The following is a 13,639-nucleotide window of genomic DNA, read 5'->3' as shown; positions in this document are numbered from 1 at the left end:
GTTGTCCCTTGATAAGTCACAGCACACTCGGTCTTTTGAGCTGGACACATGTAGCCATTTCAACTTCAGCGCGGTTGTTGTTGTCAGCAACTGACCGAGTTCTTGATCTGCTTGCTGAGCTGCCACCAGCCGAGTCAAATCAGTTCCCTTGGAAAGGCTAAGGGCGTTGACATGACTTCGTGACAGGGCATCTGCGACCACATTGTTGACGCTGCTTACGTGCCTTGGCTGTAGTGAACTCGAATATGTAAGACATCTGACGTAGCTCACAGGCTGTGTGCGTTCCTCTGTCCGATGTCGGGAGACTCAGGGCGTACGTCATAGGCTTGTGGTCTGTAAGCACAAAGAAATCCACGCCTTCCAGATAGTGACGAAAATGCCGGATTGTGGCATAGATGGCAAGCAGCTCTCAGCGGAAAGTGCTGTAGTGCTCTTCTGCAGGGGTCAGCTTTCTCGAGAAGAAAGATGTCGGGCGCCAGATTCCGTTGCTCAGCTGCTGTAGTAGTGCGCTGATGGCTGTGTCTGAGGCATCGACCATGATGCACTGCGGTATGCCTGGTTGCGGATACACGAGCAAATCAGCATTTGCCAAAGCCTCCTTGACTCGATGAAAAGCGTTGCATGCTTCGTCAGTCCAAGTGAGGGTCCCCGCTGTGCTCGCCGCAGTTGCTAGTAGTCTGTAGAGGGTGCAAGATAGCTGCACACTGAGCTACAAAACGGCGATAGAAGTTCACCAGTCCTAGAAACTCGCGGAGCTGCCACTTAGTGTTAGGTTTCGGGAATTCTCGCACAGCTTTTACCTTTTTCGGGTGGGGGCGAATTCCGGCACTCGATAAGGTATCGCCCAGGAAGGTGATCTCGGGCACACCAAGCTGGCATTTTGCTGCAATTACAACGATGCCATGTGCAGAGAGACGTCAAAAAATGGTTCGCAGGTGTTCCTCGTGTTCAGATGGAGTGGCGCTAGCGATAAGCAGATCGTCCAGGTAAATGTCAGCTGGAGACGTAGGGATAACGCTCACCTCTGCGCCTGTGTCCACAAGGAAACAGACACCACAACTACGTTCGATGATGAAGAACACTGAGGGGCGACTTTCCGTCGATATTGTCGCATTGGTCGCTCTCGATGCTGGCCTCTGACATTTCCCGGATAGTCACAGGGCGCAACACATTTGCGTGCAGCATCGCTGTTTCCTCTGGTACCAGCACCAACGGAGTCGCAGCTGCTGTGGCAGTGCACTGCGCTGCTCCAAAGGGCGCGAGGTGCGTGCCTGCAAAGCTGCCACTGTTTCGGTGAGGCGCACGATCTCTTCGCGAAGCTCGAGGAATTTGTTGGAAGAGGGGGTGAAAGCACTCGCCACTTGCACGTTAGCGACGGAGGCGGAGGGGTTTGCCGCTGCCATGATGGTGTCAGCGATGGTGGCCATCTTGCCGAGATTCTTTTCAGCCACCGTAGCAAGCACCACGCGCACTTTGCCGGGGAGACTCTGAAGAAATATCTCGCACAGCGACGTGCTGTTAAGATTCTATAACGCTTCCCACAAGACGCTGCATGTGGCGCAGTAGTTGAGATGGTGTGCGGTCGCCAAGGATCGTGTCGTTCAGGAGCTGCCGTAAACGTTCAGGTTCGGATAGTGTGAGGCGTCGAATGAGTGTCGCCTTCAAAGTTTGGTAGGTGTTCTCCGCAGGTGGGGCAAGAAGCAAATCGCGGACCTCGCTGGCTGTAGCTGGTGGCAAGCTACTCACGATGTGATAGTAGCACATGAGGTCGGCTGTGATGCGCCTGGCGGCGAATTGCGCTTCGACTTGAATAAACCAGAGCTCGGGGTCAGTGGCCAAAAGGGGGCAGCTTCAATTCAACTGCAGACATGGTAGGCGCGTCTGTGTCGCTGTGCGTTTTCATGTTGGGTCACCACTGTTGATTGCTAGTGCGGGTGAAGAGCAATGAGTTCCAAACAAAGACTAAACTTTTTTATTCTCTCACAAGACAACAGACTTGCCTTTCAGGTGCATAACATGGTGTTCAAGAGTGGCGCTATAAACTAGCCATTTAAATGCGTGCCAGTTATAGCGTCGCGTGGATGTCGCGAATGACTACAACACAAATGACCAGCAATGTCATTAGGAATGCGAACATGCGGGCACCGAAAACATACTCGCCGTTGATTTGAGGACCGATGACTTAACAAGAACCACAACGCAGAATGGGAAGCATAAGCGTCAGCGCCCATCTTTCAAAAAGATTCATTCTTTTATTGAACACACCAATACCATGCTGTGCCCTGACAGTTTTCAAAGCCGTGAACTGTGCTGTCCGACAGGGTGCCTATTTGCCATCTGTCCCATAGTTGCGCTTCTGCTGCGACATGTCAGGAATGTATACTTGCAATCATTTTCAGCAATTGGGGCACACTTAGCTATAACGTTCATGTTTAGTGCACTAGTGAGTATTTACCCTAGGTACCTTTACAACAAATGAAGTGTCTGTGCTATGCATTTAGCTGAAAACTTTCTATTTTTTTTAAACTGATTCTGAACAGTATGCACAATTGTCCAGCAGGTCACTTCCTTTGGCCTCCTCAGCCGTTCTTATCTTCCAAGCTGAAGTAGCCTGTATCAAGCTGAGCCATCATTCTTTTGACCAGATGATTAAAACGGACAATTAACTCGGAGAAAGCATAGGGTAAATTAATTGTGATTATTTGGAATTTATAAATAATACGAAAAAGGGAAATGAAAGTGGACGAAAACACAACTTCCTGTAGGTGGGAGCTGAATCCACATCTTTAGGCATGGGGTGCTTTACCAATTCAGCTACTGTGGCCGTCGCCCTCCCATCCACTTTAAATATTTGTGTGTAGAATATCAGCCGTGGGAGTTAGCCAGTACCACTCACAGCCATGGCAGTAGACGTAGAAGATTCTTTTAACTGCAGGTGTCATGTAAAACATGAGCAGGCAACTGCTCGAGGGCCCCAACTGAATTCAGCTGCCTTGATGCCCTAAAATAGCATACAATGGTTTATTGGCCATTTTCCTTGTTGGGGTAATGATGTGATTTCATCAAATGATTAGGCATTTAAAAGTCAGCTTCACTCAATGTTTCATGCATGCTGTGACCAAATCCGTTCTTTGAAAGGTGAAAAGCAGCTTTACTAGGACTCGCCATTCAGACGTAAAAGGAACATACATCACTAGACCTGAGTTTGTGCCATGTGTGCACAGAATTAGCCACAAATTGAAGAACTTGGCTGCTAGATATGGCGCTCCAGTCATTTCTCCCACACCCAACAGATTAGCCTCATTGTGTCTTTGTACCACAAGTACTGAGAGACAAGGATGCACGAAGAACCATGCCAAGCACTTTGTGTGTTGTGCTGTAGAGGTTACCTACATGATACCTTTCAGCTGTGGCAAGTCCTATGTGTGTCATAGGGACTAGTGTTTGAAAGGCCATATTAGGGGAGCCCTCAAACAAATCAGATTAATTTGATTGCAACTTTGCAAGGCCTGCTAATGTGAACCGTGCTTCTTGTGTGTTATGATCTTGGGCAGTGCGTGAGCTCACGGAGGCATATTTTATCAGAAAGATACTACACGTGTTAGTAATACTTTAATTACCTTATATTTCATAGAGGCGCACTTGTTTAAGGCCAATTTGTAGCATTACGAGACAAACTAGCACTGTCACAATATCAGTGTCTTGCATGTGCACAAAATTTCCTCCCTATGTTCCATCCTTTGAATCAACAAATCAGTTGGTAGTTGACACTTTGTATGTGTCCTTCCTTTGTATGTTTGTGTTTGTGCCCCAATACAATGTGTAACATTTCTGATATTGTGAGCAGTAGGGTACTGTGCCCCTTTCCATGCTAGTCAAAAGAAGCGAGAACAATAAGGGGATCCATCGAGCTCAATTCTTTATTAGTTACAACCGCATGAAAAGAAAATGGACAATGAAGCCAGAGAGCATAGGAGAAAGTAATTGTGTTTAATTTTAATGTATAAATAATAAGTAAAGTTGAAGTGCCACAGCTTGGAGTCGGACCCACATCTTCCACATTGTGCATGCATGTGCTTTACCATTAAGCTACCTTAGCAACCGTCCTGTCAACTTTCTTGTATATTTGCATATGTGTACAAGATTAGCCCTGGGAGTGTTAACGAGGACTGCTTACAGCCATGTTGGCAAATGGTAAACATCCTTTTAACTGCAAGGATAATCCCAGCCGCATTTCGATGGGGGTGAAATGTAAAAATGCTCTACTGCGTGCCCCATAATCCGATTGTGGTTTTGGCATGTAAAACCCAGATTTTATTTCATTTTAATAGCATGTGGCCTTAGAAGCAGTCAAGTTGCCCAAAATTACTAGGGGTCCCTTCTGCTACAACTAAGACGGCTTGAAGGCAAAAGCCCTTGCGCCGCTAACTGAAGTCCTTATTTCACCAAACTGGAACTGTGACTCGGCACTTCTTTTTTTTTGCCGAGTCATCGTCACTCTGAACCTATATTTTGCAGTCATTTTTGCAAGTCGTCCTTTGTTCAGCAAACTCGGACCGTGACTCGGCACTTTTTTCGCTGAGATATCATCACTCTGAAACCACAATTTACCATCATTCATGCAAGTAATATTTTTTTGCAAGTCACCTTTCCTATGATTCACCAAACTCGAACCGTGACTCGGCACTTTTCTTGCTGAGTCACTCTCGCTTGCACCCTAAAATCTCACATATATTTTTTTGCAAGTCACTCCCCTACTTCATAACCCCTTGATTCACTCTTAACTCACGCTTGATTCATTCTTTTGATTCACCCTATCACTGCTTGGTTCACTTTCATTCATTCTGTCATCTCGGTTTTACTTCCATCACACTTGGTTTGCTCTATTACTCCACATTTCCAATTTTCATCACCCTTGATTCACGCTATCACCATTTGAGTCACCTTCATTCACTCTGAATTCACTCTCATTTACTCTTCATTATCTTAGCCCCCTTTATCTCATCATCACCTTTCCTTTGACTCCTATCACCTGACTAAACCCCTTTAATTCACCCCTCTGTATACCCATTATCACTTCAGTTCAATTGCTTAATAATTCTACCCTTAATCGCGGTTTTGTGCACATTATCGCCTCTTATCTTAAGAGGACCATTTCGTGTCGATGACATGGTTTTGAAACTGCCTTGAAACGGAGACCTCATCATGAGACATATAAGGCTTTCGTCTTAATAAACCCTTGTACGCTATCCCACTGCATCGAGGCTGTCAAAGTCGGGGCTGTCTACCATTTGCCTGCTCCTAAGCTCAGGTATTGGCAAATCATTTCTGTGGAAGCCCGCAAGGTGAAGGAGCGTTCACAAAAGGAATATTGTCATCAACCTGACTTTAGCACAATGTCCCAGGTTCGATCCCCAGAGCAGGAGAAATTTTTTTTCTACTACGAAGCTTTCTTTCCGAGAAACCCGTATGGGTTTCTAAAGAACTGCTCTTAGTTGAGAAACCCATGAAGCCATAGGTACATACGATTGTGTAACACACAGTCACTGAGGACTTCACAATCCAGGCTTCTCTTGCGTATGCTCGTCCAGTACCTGTGTAGAACCAAACCATCAGCATGTCGTAAGCTCACGTCGAATCATGCCATCAGTGTCACACGATAGTGGTCACTGCCGTCTTGTCGCTGTCGTTACACACATTGTTGTTCATTGTACACAAACATGTTGGTCCGCCTGGTAACGCTTCACGTTAACCATAACAATGCATGGTAGCTGCTTCATTTTGATTTCCAACTTGTATAATTGTTTAACCTTTCTGCTTAAATGCACATTCACAAGGCTTCATGGTAAATTACGTGACTGCAATAATGACTTGCAGGCTAATGCAATGTTTTGTGACGGAAGCATTATGAGCAGAGGCGTATGTACAAAGAAGTATTAAACGTGTTTAATGCTTGAACATCTCTGAATTGCATGAGCTATTAAATACCCCGATCACGCAAGTGCAGAGACCTTCCGCTAAGTCTATCTGGCAGGAGTCCTTTGTCCTGTAAATGCTCATGTTTTCCCTGTCGGTTGTACAGCTGCATGAGAGAACCCCCGCTGCGTCTACTTGATGAGACATCAACGCTAAACTCAGAGGAAGAAGTAGAGCTAGATCCACATTGAGTGCCTGTAGTATGATAGCATTGTTATGATTATCAGCATTGAGGATTGGCTCTCATTACAAACCACATTTAAACTCTTGCGCAGAACCCGAACCCTTCAGTAAACAGTACATAGCAAAATTGGAGAGCGTACAAAGAAAAGCGATTAGATTTATTTTTAATAAGTATGCCGTCTTGACTCCCCTACAGAACTAATAAGGCAAGCTGAACTACCCCCTATACAAAATCGAGCCCGACTACTTCGTCTTAAGTTTCTTTTCCTTCTTCTTAATGGCAGTATGGAAATCAATGCGAGTGACTTCTTACTACAGACAGATACACGTAGTTCTCGAACAAAACACACCAAGCACTTAACAGAATACAGATTTCACAACGACATATTCAGGTAGTAATTTTTTCCACATGCAATCCTTGAATGGAACATGTTGCCTGATGATGTCACCTGCACATCACTCGAAATTTTTATCGCCAAGTTATCAAACAATGCTTTGTAGCAACGATCTGCATGTAGTTGCTCTGTGTCGTACAATGGCATTCTGAGTCACTTCGCAGTGTCTTGTTTTCTGCCCTGATATATATATATATATATATATATATATATATATATATATATTGCTGCTTATGACTTCCCCAGTTCCTGTTGATTCTTGTCTCTTGCTCAATGAACATCCAATATATTGACATTTTCTTTCTTTGTTCTTCTTTTGTGTGCTAAACCTTCCAACATGGCGTTTACTACTTTTCCGCCCTCCTTTTATAGCATTTGTATAAGGAATATACAGTGCATATGTACTGCCTTGTTCACCTAAACTTATCTATGTCCGCGCCTACTTGAACTGTGTTCTCTTAAATATGTATTCTGCCCCTTTCCTGCAACAGCCTCAAATGTGAGGCTAGCAGTATGTTCAAATAAAGAAGACAAAGCACATACTTTCTGATTAGCTTATCCTGTCCATTTCTCATTCTATAAAGCTTCGTCAATATTTTTTCTTGTAGGTTTTATCTTCAACATTAGGTACACCGTGTTTTTCAACTCGTGGTCAAAATATATTTACACAAGAAGTAAAGTTCGTGCTAGTTAGTGCTGACTAGGCCAAATTTCAGTGTTTAATGTTGTATGTCTTCTTGCTTTTTTGTTCTGCTTGGCACTTAATTAAGATACTCCAGTGGACATTTACACACAAATCCATACAACCATGTGTATTACAGATTTTCAACCTTAAAATGCAATAAAATACTACTGTTGAAGACAGAAAACACTAAAATTTTGTAAGAAATACTGAAAATTGTTTCTTGCACAAGACTTGCATTGTTTATTTAAAAACAATTGGTTGGCTTTGGGCAAGGCTCCAAGAAGTATTGCATAGTTCTGTTCACTAAAGTCAGTTTTCCCACGCTACAGTCGTGTTACGCGGTGAAGCATATGAAAAGTGAAAAGGGGCCTTTGTCACAGGACGTGTGTGTTCCTTACACGCGTGTCTCCTGTCGCATTAAGAATACCGAGACATGTAATAACTGTACTGGCAGCCATTCAAAGCTGTCTTTGTGACGATTTAAGTTCCATGTTCTGGGGGTGAAAAGTGCGGCCCTAGCTATAAGAAAGTAATATTTTGTTTGTCAAGCTGAAGTTCATGCTGTTCATGTTTTTTGATGTGCTAATTATTTCTAGAATATTAGCTACATCCTTGCAAGGTGGTCGAAACAAATGCTCAAATCGCCACAGCCACGTCCGAAGTAGCTCAGAAGGCCTGCTACTACACTTAATAGGTGTCCTGGTGCTTTTACTGGCAGGTGACGGTGGGTGTGCGCGTTTATAATTAAGGAACGCCTATTATATGTCCTGTGACAGTGGCCCCTTTCCACTCTTAATATGCTTCACAGTTTAACACAACTGTATTGCAGTGAAGCTGACTTTAGGAAACCGAATTATGCAATGCTTTTTGGACGCTTACCTGAATTCAGTCTAGAGGCACTATGAAAAGGCATGCTGCTCTATGTTCGCAGCAAACATAAGCTGTGTCACAGAAAAACAAACGTTTGTGGTATTTATTCGCAAAATATTCATGTAACGTCAGCCAAAATTTCCCCAGCCGTTGCACTGCTGCCAGTAAGTCCAAATAACTGAGCAGGTCTGGATAGTCCAGCTCTAAAAATTGCCCAATGACTATATTTGCATTCTATTGAGATCAATTTTGCCCTTAATAGGATGCAATGAAAAAATCCTAAAATTATTGGTGTCAATACAACAATCGTAAGCAACCGCTATAAATCTGACATTTTGTAATAAAATTGCAAAATTTGGCAGGTATGTATTGCCACGGGGATGAGAGTAGCAAAAAGGGATAGCGAAATTATATTTACAAGATATATACTGAGAGAGACGGCTGCAGGCAAGATGGCAGAACAACACGAGCACTGCCCAGATCGTCGTCTTCACCGTCTTTCGGCGCATTCTTCGATGCTTGGCACAGCGCGTAACAGTATTATGACATCAAAGCAGAAAACATTAATTTTGTAATGAAAAACAGTCATGTATGCATTTACGTTTTCACCTTTTGTGCTTGTCCTTTTATTGGTCTACATTGTGGAACAAGTAAAATAAAGAATTTAATAATAACTGAAAACAAAGAAAATCCTAGCCTGTTAACATACACCTACTCAGTACACTATCGACACATCCTGATTTACTTGTACGAATACTTAAGGGTGCTCATCTGTCAAGTCAGGCACAGAAGCGGTTAACTTAAACTTCAGTTCTTGAGCTGCAACATATACAACCATGCTTACACAGGAAACGGCTTTCAGGAGGCCAATTGTTGGCACACACATTACAGATAGTATTATACATCAAGCATGGAGCTGACCACAATGCCCTCAAACTCTTTCCAACATACATCTAGTGTCTAGCTTCCTGGGCCAACCTTCTGGTTATGCTTTGAAGCTGCTGTCAGGTTTTGAACCAAGCGCAATCGCTTTCTTGCTTTGTTATCTCCTCATCGTCTTGTCACTTTGCCTTTCATTTATGTTTGTCATATTGACAGAAATATTTTATGATTTTTCATTCGTGTGTTGTTCGGACAAAATAAATTTTAAAGAAGACAAGAGCGCAAGAGTCGAAAACACCTGTGTACTTAGATTTAGGTGCACATTAAAGAACCCCAGGTGGTCTAAATTTCCGGAGTCCCCCACTACGGCGTGCCTCATAATCAGAACTGGTTTTGGCACGTAAAACCCCATAATTTTTTAAAGAGTCGCTAAGTGATTTTTTATAACCCAATTTTTTTAACCCATTGATTATGCGGACCTTCCCGCACTGCTGCGACATCAGCTGATAGAACCAATGTATATGGCAACTGAGTCCTTGACGAATGTTAAACGGATATTTCATTAATAAACTTCAACATTTCTGCCTGTCTATGGCAGAGACCCATTGCTGCTGCGACAATATTGGGCTGCATGGCTGTTCACAGCACCATTACAGAAAAAAATCTGCAAGTCTTACTTAATAAACAGTGAGCATATTGAGTAATCGAATAGTGTATAGTATTTTCACTAAATTTAAGTATTTTTTAGCTTCCACTGTCGTGTTTTCTTAATTTGAAGGTTGGCAGGCCTAAAAATCTCAACAGACCATGTAACCATGTGGAGGGATTTTTTAACCAAGCACATGTTCACTGCTTTTATCTGCTTTTCACATGGCTACCCATAATCAGTAGCTGTGATGCAGGTTCTTTATACTTGGAATGGGTTACTTAAGCAAAACCTCAGAGCACCCAAAACAACATAAAGCCATTTGCATACGTCCAACAAAACATTTAATGCTCACATAGAAGGGAAAGTACATAGTATAGACTTAAGCAGCTGAGAGTAAGATGGCATCTTGACTTGGCGTAAATTAATAGCGGACTACAACAAATAAAGTGGTAGTACAAGACAAAGCAAATTAGAAAAACATAGTTCAGCCAAAGAAAGTAGTTCACCGTTGCATGACTGGCAAGGTGAGATGAGGAAAGCAGCGATGTGCTCAACCCAGCAGCTACAGGCTTGACCGAAGGGTCCAAGACATCACAAATGTAATGTCCACACTTGGCCAAAGAAACGGGGGTCATATCTGGAACCTTAAACAGGAACACCCGGAGGAGGTGTCCTGGCCCGGCAGCTGTCTGTAAGTTCAGACCCTAAGCTAGCTTGTGTTCTGGCCACAGAAACAGGTGCTTACAGGCATTGTGTTAGAACTCTGTGGCCTGGTGAAGTTGCAAAGCGTACTCTTGTAGCTATGTGTTGGCCAGGCCTTGACTGGTTGCCATGGTCCAGTGAAGTCTCGGCAGCTTGGTTCCAAAAACTGATGAAATGTCTTCAGCACATGTCGCTGGGCGACCTCCTTCCTACGTGGCTTTCCTCCATGTTCCAACTGTCCCCTTAATCTTTTCCGGGACTTCGTGGTCCCCAGTGATCAGTCTCTTCTGAGGTCAATGGTCCACAGTGATAGGTCCCTTACGTAAAAGGTACATAATAGCTAGGTTCCTTAATTTTCCTGTTTTCTGGCCTTGCATGCCCTTGTGCCTGTTGCAAAAGAAGAAGGTAACATCTCTCGCCTATCATCATGGTTCTCATTAGAGTTACATTAAAGGAGGAAGATTGGGATAGCCATAGCATCTGTCTTGGTTGTTTAAGTTTGGTGCCGTAATACCCAGGACTCCTACTACAGCGGCAGGCGTCATCCTCAGGTTCGAGGAGGCGGGAGCACATTCTACTTGCTTCAGCTACTGTCTGACCTTGCCCTTCAGCATGACGAGCTCGCAAGGCTGGGATGCCCCCGGAGATGAATGACACAACCTGTCGGCCCAGCCGTGATGGCCTGCCTATCGATGTGAAGGACAACTGCAATGACCACTTCGAAGCTTGCAAGGCTTGGACGATGAATTCCTTCATTGACATCCATCCTGTTGGCCTAGCCCTTAAAGTGAACAGCACATATAATGCAGACTTTTCTTGCCATCACAATGATGACTGCTCCATAGCTTGCAAGGCAGGGATAGTGAGTCTCGTCCGAAGCCTGATCGTGTAGACCTAGCCCTTGAAATCGCCGTCTGTGTGCCTGCCGATATTCTAGTCCTTCAGCCTGATGGCCACTCCAAGGTTTGCGAGGCTGGAAGGCTCCGCTGAGCTGTTCCCATCTGAATTTCGGAAGCTTTGTCCTTTGAGCAGCCAGTGCTGTCACAGCAGTATTACAGATGAGAGGAACCATGACGATTACTGATTTTTGCAAATGAACTATGTAGCATCCTTGGCTGTGGACTCGTGGGTGCCCTAGGGACAGAAAAGACTGAAATGCAGGACATTGAGCAGCTGAGAGTTATGTGAATGTTCTTGCATGCTGACATGAAAGAAGTCACGAAGAAAAGTGATAAAGAACTTTCATCTATGTCACTAATTGTTGGTAAGTTTAAATGAGTTGGCTTACATATGGAATTAATGCGACAGGAGTTGAACGAACTAGACCACCAGATTCATAACACTATTTGTTTAGTCAACTGGAGTGACGTAGAGGCTTGTGAATACCTTGAATTGTACATCTGCTGCGCTTAAGCGAAGCTTGAGGTTTGATTGGCCAAATTAGACAAGAAACCACTGTATATATGTGCTATGCCAACAGGGACTTTTATAAGTAGGTCACTGAGCTGGGTTTATTCACATGATGAGTGGATGCCCATTGATAATGACGAAGCTAAGAAACTCAGTCTAAAAAAACGCTGCAAGAAATTCTTACTTGAGTAGTGATATTGTCACAGCAAACAGATGCATGGCAGAGGCAACAGTCCTAGCTCCAAAAGCCCTGAAATCCAGAGACAAATCTGAATAATTGTGCTACAAGAGCCCTTTTACAACGTGGAATTTAGTTCTCTGTCAGTTGGTCTGCTGTGCTGTGTCGATCAGTGGGTACTTGTCTCTGCCCTGAAGACACCCACAGCTGTCCTTTAACTGGGACTGATAATCCATCTATCGGACACCACTGCTAAAGAGGTGTTACACATGTGTCACGAAGATAAAAAAGCGAAACGAAGGTGGAAAAAATGAAGTTCGCGGAAAAACGAGACAAGGATTGTTTGAGATAAGGTGCAGCATTCAGGATCAGCCACCAGAAGCAGAATGATAAAGGAGAGTTTGCATTTTAGTGTGCGATCAAACGGACAGACATCATACCGAATGCGTCAAGAAGGGCACAAGGATGAAGCGAAGTCACCTGGCAGCTTGGAAAGGCAGTATCATGCACTCGAATGCAGAAATGTTGCGGGAAATAACTCAAACCCCCTGAATGCAACTCGAATCAACTCCCCCTCCTAATCGCCTTATCACCCTCCTTGGGGTCCCTGCACACAGCGAACACCCAGGCAACATGGCCGCTCACATCCAGGCCCGAGCACTCGTCAACCAGGCTGAGAGCGACGCAGTCTCGCAGTGCCAGAGATCGACTCCTCAGCTACCATGACCTCACCCTGTTTTACAGAAATTCCCGCCTAATCTACCCCCCACCGCATAAATCTTCCCAGAAGTGACCAGGCTTTGTGGCGCAGACTTCAAACGGCCACAGTTACGACTCCTTTTATTCTGTCCATTATTACCCACGGTGAAACCTCTCCTCACTGCCACTTGTGTCCTAGCACTTTGACCACATCTTTCTAAATTGCCCGAACAAGCCCAAGCTCCTGTGGCAAGGGTCAGAACACCAGGAGCGATGGGAGCCTGCTCTGCGCAGCTCGCAACCGGAGTTACAGCTTCGGACACTGGGCTGGGCCAGAGGGGTCGCCAAAGCACAAATGTGCTCGGCCATCTAAAGTGGCCCGAAGGCCCATCGTCGTCCTGCTTCCTTTTCTCCCCTCCCCCCCCTCACATGATTCTCTCATAAATTAGTGATGATGATTATTGTGGTTTATTGGCGCAAGGGCCAGATGTGGCCAAAGAGCGCCAAGACGATGGTAATGACTTGTTTCTGGTATATGAATAGTCAATTACATGAACATTCGATGTGGCATGGCTGTAAAGGGGCCTAAAAACAGTCGCTGTAAAGAGCGTAAAATCTATACGTAATAAGATTATGGCAATGACTAATGATGTGTACTATAGACATGAATATACATTGCAAAAGAATGATATGACTTACAAACATATTACAGATGCAGGAATTGGCCAGAAGCACAAGTACCTAAACAGAGCCCTTGAGATACAAGAGCTTGTAGGCATGTGCTATAAAAAAAACAATCACAGCAACATCCTCTTGAGAGAGGATGTGCTACGAACTTACTGGGCTAATAACATGTAGCACAACATCTTTCAAGTATGCGAGGACTGCTTTGGTGTTAAAGAGCGGTTCTTTACCAAGAAACATGGCGGGATGCAGAGGAACACAAGAGCGATATGCTAGAGGAAAGTGTTTCTTTCTTTCTCTTTCGGCTTCCCGACACTCCAGGAGGA

This window comes from Dermacentor silvarum, chromosome 5 (genome assembly GCF_013339745.2).
Source record: "Dermacentor silvarum isolate Dsil-2018 chromosome 5, BIME_Dsil_1.4, whole genome shotgun sequence".
In the NCBI taxonomy this organism is placed as follows: Eukaryota; Metazoa; Arthropoda; class Arachnida; order Ixodida; family Ixodidae; genus Dermacentor; species Dermacentor silvarum.
The sequence above is the reverse complement of the archived record's forward strand: the minus strand, read 5'-3'. Positions refer to the sequence as shown.